We start from the raw sequence: 6,563 nt of genomic DNA on the forward strand, positions 1-6,563 counted from the left end.
CATTTAAAACAGCCTATTTTACTCTAACTACCTGACCTTCTCATTGCCTGGCTCTTTCTTGCTATATTTTTACCTTCTTTCACATTGTAATTGTTTTGCTCATTGACTCACCTCCCAGATTCTCTGAATTCATTCTTGTAATTATGTTCTGTTCTGGACTCTTCAATCTGTGAATTGAGTTCTGGGTAGTGTTGCCACGTATGTCAATTGCTGGTTGTTGTCTGTTCTTGTTGGTTCTCCATCCAAACTACTCCCTTCAGGATGTGATGTATGATGTTCTTGATGCCATCCCACAACTTTTCTTGTCTTCGATCTTTAGTGTTTAGTGTATCAAATCTGTTCTTCAGATGATCTCTAAATTCAGTGATATATATTCAGGGTCATATTTTGGCTATCGTAGACTTGCTTTCATTTTCTTCAGCTTCAGTTTGAATTTGCATATGGGCAGCTGATGATCCGTTCCACAGTCTGCCCCTGGCCTTGTTTTCACTGATGATATGGAGATTTTCCATTGATTTTTTCCACAGATGCAGTCAATTTGATTTCTATGTATTTCATCTGGCGAGGTCCAGATTCGTCTCTTATGCTGTCTAAAGAAGGTCTTTGAAATGAACAAATCATTGGTTTTGCAGAATTCTATCATGCATACTCCAGCATCATTTCTATCACCAAGTCCATATTTTCCAACCACTGATCCTTCCTCTTTTCTCTCAACCTTTGCATTCCAATCACCAGTAATTATCAATACATCTTGATTGCATGTTTGTTCAATTTCAGATTGAAGAAGTTGGTAGAATTCTTCTATTTCATCCTCACTAGCTTTAGTGGTTAGTGCGTAAATTTGAATAATTGGACTTCCCTGCAGGCGCATGGATATCATCCTATCAAAGACAGTGTTGTACCTCATGACTGATCTGGAGATGTTCTTTTTAATGATGAATGCAACACCATTCCTCTTCAATTTGTCATTCCCAGCATAATAAATCATGTGGTTGTCAGATTCAAAATGGCCAATACCAGTCCATTTCAGCTCACTAATGCCTAAGATATCGATGTTTTTGCATTCCATTTCATTTTTTACCACTTCTAATTTTCTTAGATTCATACTTTGTACATTCCATGTTCTGATTTTCAATGGATATTTACAGTTGTTTCTCTTCAATTTGAGTTGTGACCCATCAGCAAATGAAGGGATTTTCTCCCCCAGGCTTTACTCCATTCACGTCATTACGGTCAACTCTACTTTGAGGAGGCAGCTCTTCCCCAGTCGCATTTTGAGTGCCTTCCAACCTGAGGGACTCATTTTCTGGCACTATATCTGACAGTATTTCTCTGCTATTCATAAGGTTCTCAGTGACTAATTATTCAAAAGTAGTTCATCACTCTTTCTTTCTAATCTGTCTTTGTCTAGAAGCTCATCTGAAACCTGTCCACCATGGGTGACCCTGCTGGTATTTAAAATACTGGTATTTTAAATACCCTGCTGGTATTTAAAATACAGCAACTCACAAGCCACCACAGTACGACAAACTGACAAGCGAGTGGTGGCTATATGACTACAATTGCTGTCTCTTCCTGGGTAATGTAGGGAGAGAAAGAGCCATCCCAAGGTAAAAGAGGAATCAAAAAAACAAAAAGTAAAACCACAGCTGCAAAAAACAAAACAAAACAAAAAACGCAGATTGGATATTAAAGTCTTTAATCACACAAAAAATAAGTAAATAAACTGTAGAAAATGTGAGTACGACTTTCATGCCCCTTGCTCTGCTGGCTGGAGCTGTTCTGAGAGACTGTTTCATGTTAAGCAGTTCCTGTTGACCTCTCCCCCTTCTTACATTCTGCATGCTATCGTCTTTGATGAGCAGATCTGTGTGCATGTGTAGTAGAACCCCCTGGGGATGGGGGTGGGGCATCTACTTGCTCAGGCACCCCCTCTAGTCACCAGAGTGGAGGTGTTCAGACTGTGAGAGACCAATGAACAGGAAAAAAATGTTCACACCTTTATCTCTGATGATCATTCAGACCTCTGCAATGGGAGTGTTCCTTTGATACTGCTCCTGCTCCCTCATGCCCAAGATGGCCTCTCTGGGAGCCGCTAGCAGTTGCAGATCAGAAAATGCCACCTTTCTTACCTCTGCTACAAATTTCACTAGCAGTAAGCCTTCGATCCTTTTAAATATTACTTTATATGTAGTTCAGAATTCTGGGACTATCCTCTGAACCTGCTTTATCTGGTATTCTTTAGTGCTTACTGTTGGAGCTCTGCACTGCATTTCTTCCTAATCTTCCATCAAGCCTCACCCTCTATGTATTCTTTTGAAATATCTGAATTGAGCTTTCTGTGTAGTAAATTAGAGCAGAGAGGATCCTGAATTAAGAAGTTTCTAAGAAGCAGCAAGAAAGCACAACTATTACCCTGCAGGTTACTGTATTCAGATTAACAAATAAAACAAGGAACTTCAACATCAAAGCCCTGCTCCTATCTACTCCTTTAAAATTCATTTTAGTATGGATGCAGAATGTGCTTTCCAATCAAAGAAACTAATATGCTTAAAATAAGAGGTTAGGTCTCTATCCAGTAGAATGAAGTAAATTCAGAAGGAAAGAAAGCAGGTTTTGAATGGTTAACATGAAGGAATCTCAGAGGATTGACTCCCTCCTAGAAATTTTATGTGACTCTTGGAAACCAAAGTTTCAATCTAATTCTTAACATCCTTGACAAATGGATTTCTCTCATACCACAAGGTTGAACTGCATTTTATATTTAAAGATGGATGCACTACAAATAATTCAGAATTCAGTGATGACTTTGAGAAAAGGGGTCTCTATTTGTTCTTTTCCTTCCATTTTAGGAAAATGAGTTCCCATTTGTGCTCTTTCTTTCCCTTGGAGAAATTTACTTTAATGCTCAGGTTTTGTCAGAAGATTTAATCTCCCTCCTTCTAATCCCTGTCAAATTAATAAATTTAACTAGGACCTGGGTTTTTTTTCCTGTTAAGTGGAATTGATTGCATTAAAATTTTGCTATATAATGGGTGGTTCAAAAATCTTGTGTGGAAATGGAATTAAAAGATAGTAGATTTTTTTCCAGGAACTTTTTGAAGCCCTAAGTATGCATTTTAAGCAATTGAATTTCCCATGTTTTTGTTGTATGCTATTGGATAAGCCTGAGTTTGATGTTTTGCTTTGTTTTAAGTTGGCCTCACAGACCAGTGAGTTTATATGGCATTTCTGTTTAGTTTTATTCTAAGTGTTTGTCTATAGTACCCTTTCATCTAAAATTCTGCCTCACATCAGGTTAAAGGCTATGACTGGTAATTAGTATTTTTTTTTTTTCAAGAAAAAACTTATTTTTGCATCTGAGCTTATGGTAATTACTCTGAAAAATATTGATATATATTTGAAAAATACACTGATAAATGATGATTTTTTTTTTTTTTTTGGTATGACAAGAACTTGGAGAAGTAAATTTTTCTAAATTGATTATCTAAGCAATCTTAGAAAGCATGTGAAAGACAGGATTATGAAACTATAGCCATTTCCTACCTCCAGCTGGTATTATTAAGTTAAATTACATTTCCTCAAAGAACTTAGTATGATTGTTGTTGTTGTTGTTGAGTGCTGTGGAGTCAATTCTGACCCATAACAACCCTGTATACTGTTTCGGAGGAGCAGCTGATGAGCTTGAACCACTGACCTTGCAGTTCAAATGACTTTGCAGTCTGGCACATTAACTCACTGCGCCACACCAGGAGTCCTAGTCTGATTGGTTAGTGATATATAAGAGATTGTTGTTGTTGTTAAGTTCTGTTGAGTCAGTTACGACTCATAATGACATTTTTAGGGTTTCTGAGGAGTAGCTAGTGAACTTGAATCGCTGACCTTGTAGCTGAAACCGACATTACAGTCCAGTGCATTAACCCACAGCACCACACCCAGACTCCAAATAAGAGATTATATAAATTAAATTATTTAAAAATTCTCTGGAATTAAAAAAAATTTTTTTTGCTCTGACAATGTTTTTTGTTTGTCAACCTTGAAAATAAACTTTAAAAAGCAAAAGCTTTATGTCTGAGATGGAGGCAGAGATGATGACGTGGAGAGATGCAGCAGTTGGGGACTTTAGACACAGAGAGGGAGAGGGGCTGTGTGCTGATGACCGGGAGGGCAGGTTTGTAGTGTATACCCTTTGGTTGGTTGATGATGCATGGAGGGGATTGTAACCATAGCAATGAAATGATATATATACGATAGGATGAATGTAAAACTAATGTTCTCCCATGTAAACTATCACATAATTCACAATAAAACATTAAAAAACAAAACAAAACAAAAAAATACACTATTACAAGAAATTATATTTAAAAAAGGCAAAAGCTTTATAAGTAACTTAAACTACTTCTTTTCTTTAAAGAAAATAAGTAATTTTTTTTAACTCCAGAATGTCAAGAAACAGAACGTTCATGGAACTAGGAAATTTTAGACTCCCATATAACGTATTTCTGAGTCCCCAACACTAAGAACACCAAGTACAATGCAACAGAAACAAAATTAAAAGGCTTCTTAAGTTTTATGACTCTAATTTCTATGAGTTAGCTTTAGAAAGACTTTTATAACATCAACAACTAACTAAAGCAGAGGCAATTGGAATATAGTAAAAAGTTACACTACCAAGAAAGTGACATTAGTAGGAAATAATTTGAATATATTTTATCTTTCAAAATATGTAGGCCAGCATCAACATATGTAAATGAATTAAGATGAACTAATTCTTTCTTGATAATGAGCCTCTGTGTTTTGCACTGTTCCAGGAAAGCTTTAGAAAGATTCCTCCCCAAAGATATGAAGATCTTTGGAAAAAAAAAACCACATGAGATGGTATTTTACTATGGTATTATAAAGTGCCAACTCATAACAACCCTGGATAGTGTTTCCAACGAGTAGCTGGTAGGTTTGAACCACTAACCTTGTGGTTAGCCATGACTCTGTATAATCCTACCATCTTTTGCTTCATTCATTATTTTGCTCTTAGAATTCTTCAATATTTCATGTCAAAGAATTGAATTTTTCTTCGAGTTCTTTCAGTTTGAAAAATGCTGAGCATGCTCTTCCCTTTTGGTATTTTAACTCTAAAAACTCAAAAAATTCAATAAAAAAACTGAACCCGGTTTCAAAAAAAAACTTTTTTTTTCTGTTTAGCTCTTTTACATCCTCATTTCTTCCATTCTTCCATTTGTAGCATCTCTACACTAGAGAGCATGCTTCAAAGTCTTTTCTGACTTCTTTTTTGGTCTTTCTTTTATTCCTTGTCTCCTTAATGACCTTTTGTTTTCTTTTTGTATGATGTTCTTGAAATCATCCCATGACTCTTCTGGTCTTCAGTCATTGGTGTCTGATTCATCAAATCTGTTCTTGAGATGGTCTCTAAATTCTGGAGGTATGTGTTCAAATTTCAGCTCTCATGAACTTGTTTTAATTTTCTTTGGCTTCAATTTGAACTTGCAGATGAGCAATTGATGGTCTGTTCCATAGTCACACCTGGCCTGGTATTGGTTGATGATATGGAGCTTTTCCACCATCTCTTTCCACAGATGTAGTCAATTTGATTTTTGTGCTTGCCATCTGGTAAGGACAATATGTATAGTTGTCTTTTATGGTGTTTAAAAAAGGTATCTGCCATGAAGAACTCATCGGTTTTGGAAAATTCTAACATTCAATATCCAGAATTGTTACTATCACCAAGACTAGATTTTCCAAGTACTGATCCTTACTCTTTGTTCCCAATCTTTGCATTCCAATTGCCAGTAATTATCAATATATCTTGATGGCATGTTTGGTCAATTTCAGACTAAAGCAATTTCCTCAACCACTCCTCGGAAACCCTATACAGGGTCACTATGGGTCGGAACCAACTCGATGGCGTGTATCATATGTTTTATAACATATCCCACTGTCACTGAGTCAATTCTGACTCATAACAACATCATATAGGGAACAGACAGCCTCATCTTTCTCCTGAGGTTTGAACAACTAACTTTGTGGTAGCAGTCCAACACTTAACCCACAGTGCCAATAAGAACTTTAAGTAAATTACTGATAGTTAATGGGGTTAATATTCAAGTTTATTCTCTTGCTTTATGCTATAGAAAAAGATGTACATGTGTCTGTTGACAAATATGTTCACTATTGTCACTTAACGACAATGATTAAAAGGTTTGTGAAAGTGTCTGGCTCAAATTTAATGGGTTACAGGAGCCATCAAGGCAAGCAGTTGGGTTCCCTCAGGGCAAACCCCTTGCCAAGACTGAGACTCAAGGGGAATACATAAGCAGGTATGTGGTCTTACTGGTGACCACATTGGTCACCCATAAGGTGAGGGGGGAGGGGGAGGGAAGCAATGAAGTTGTGAGCTAAGTCCAACCATGTTCAATATATTCCTGTCAACCTGGTTTGAGACCTGGTTGGCCAGCAGTATGGCAAGACCTGGGGATTCCTGGGCCCAGAGACAGGGACATGGCCACAGAGGACTAGAGCGGAGAATGAAGTGTCTAGCTGATATGAAG

The sequence above is a fragment of the Chrysochloris asiatica genome, unplaced genomic scaffold (genome assembly GCF_000296735.1).
Source record: "Chrysochloris asiatica unplaced genomic scaffold, ChrAsi1.0 scaffold00234, whole genome shotgun sequence".
Lineage (NCBI taxonomy): Eukaryota > Metazoa > Chordata > Mammalia > Afrosoricida > Chrysochloridae > Chrysochloris > Chrysochloris asiatica.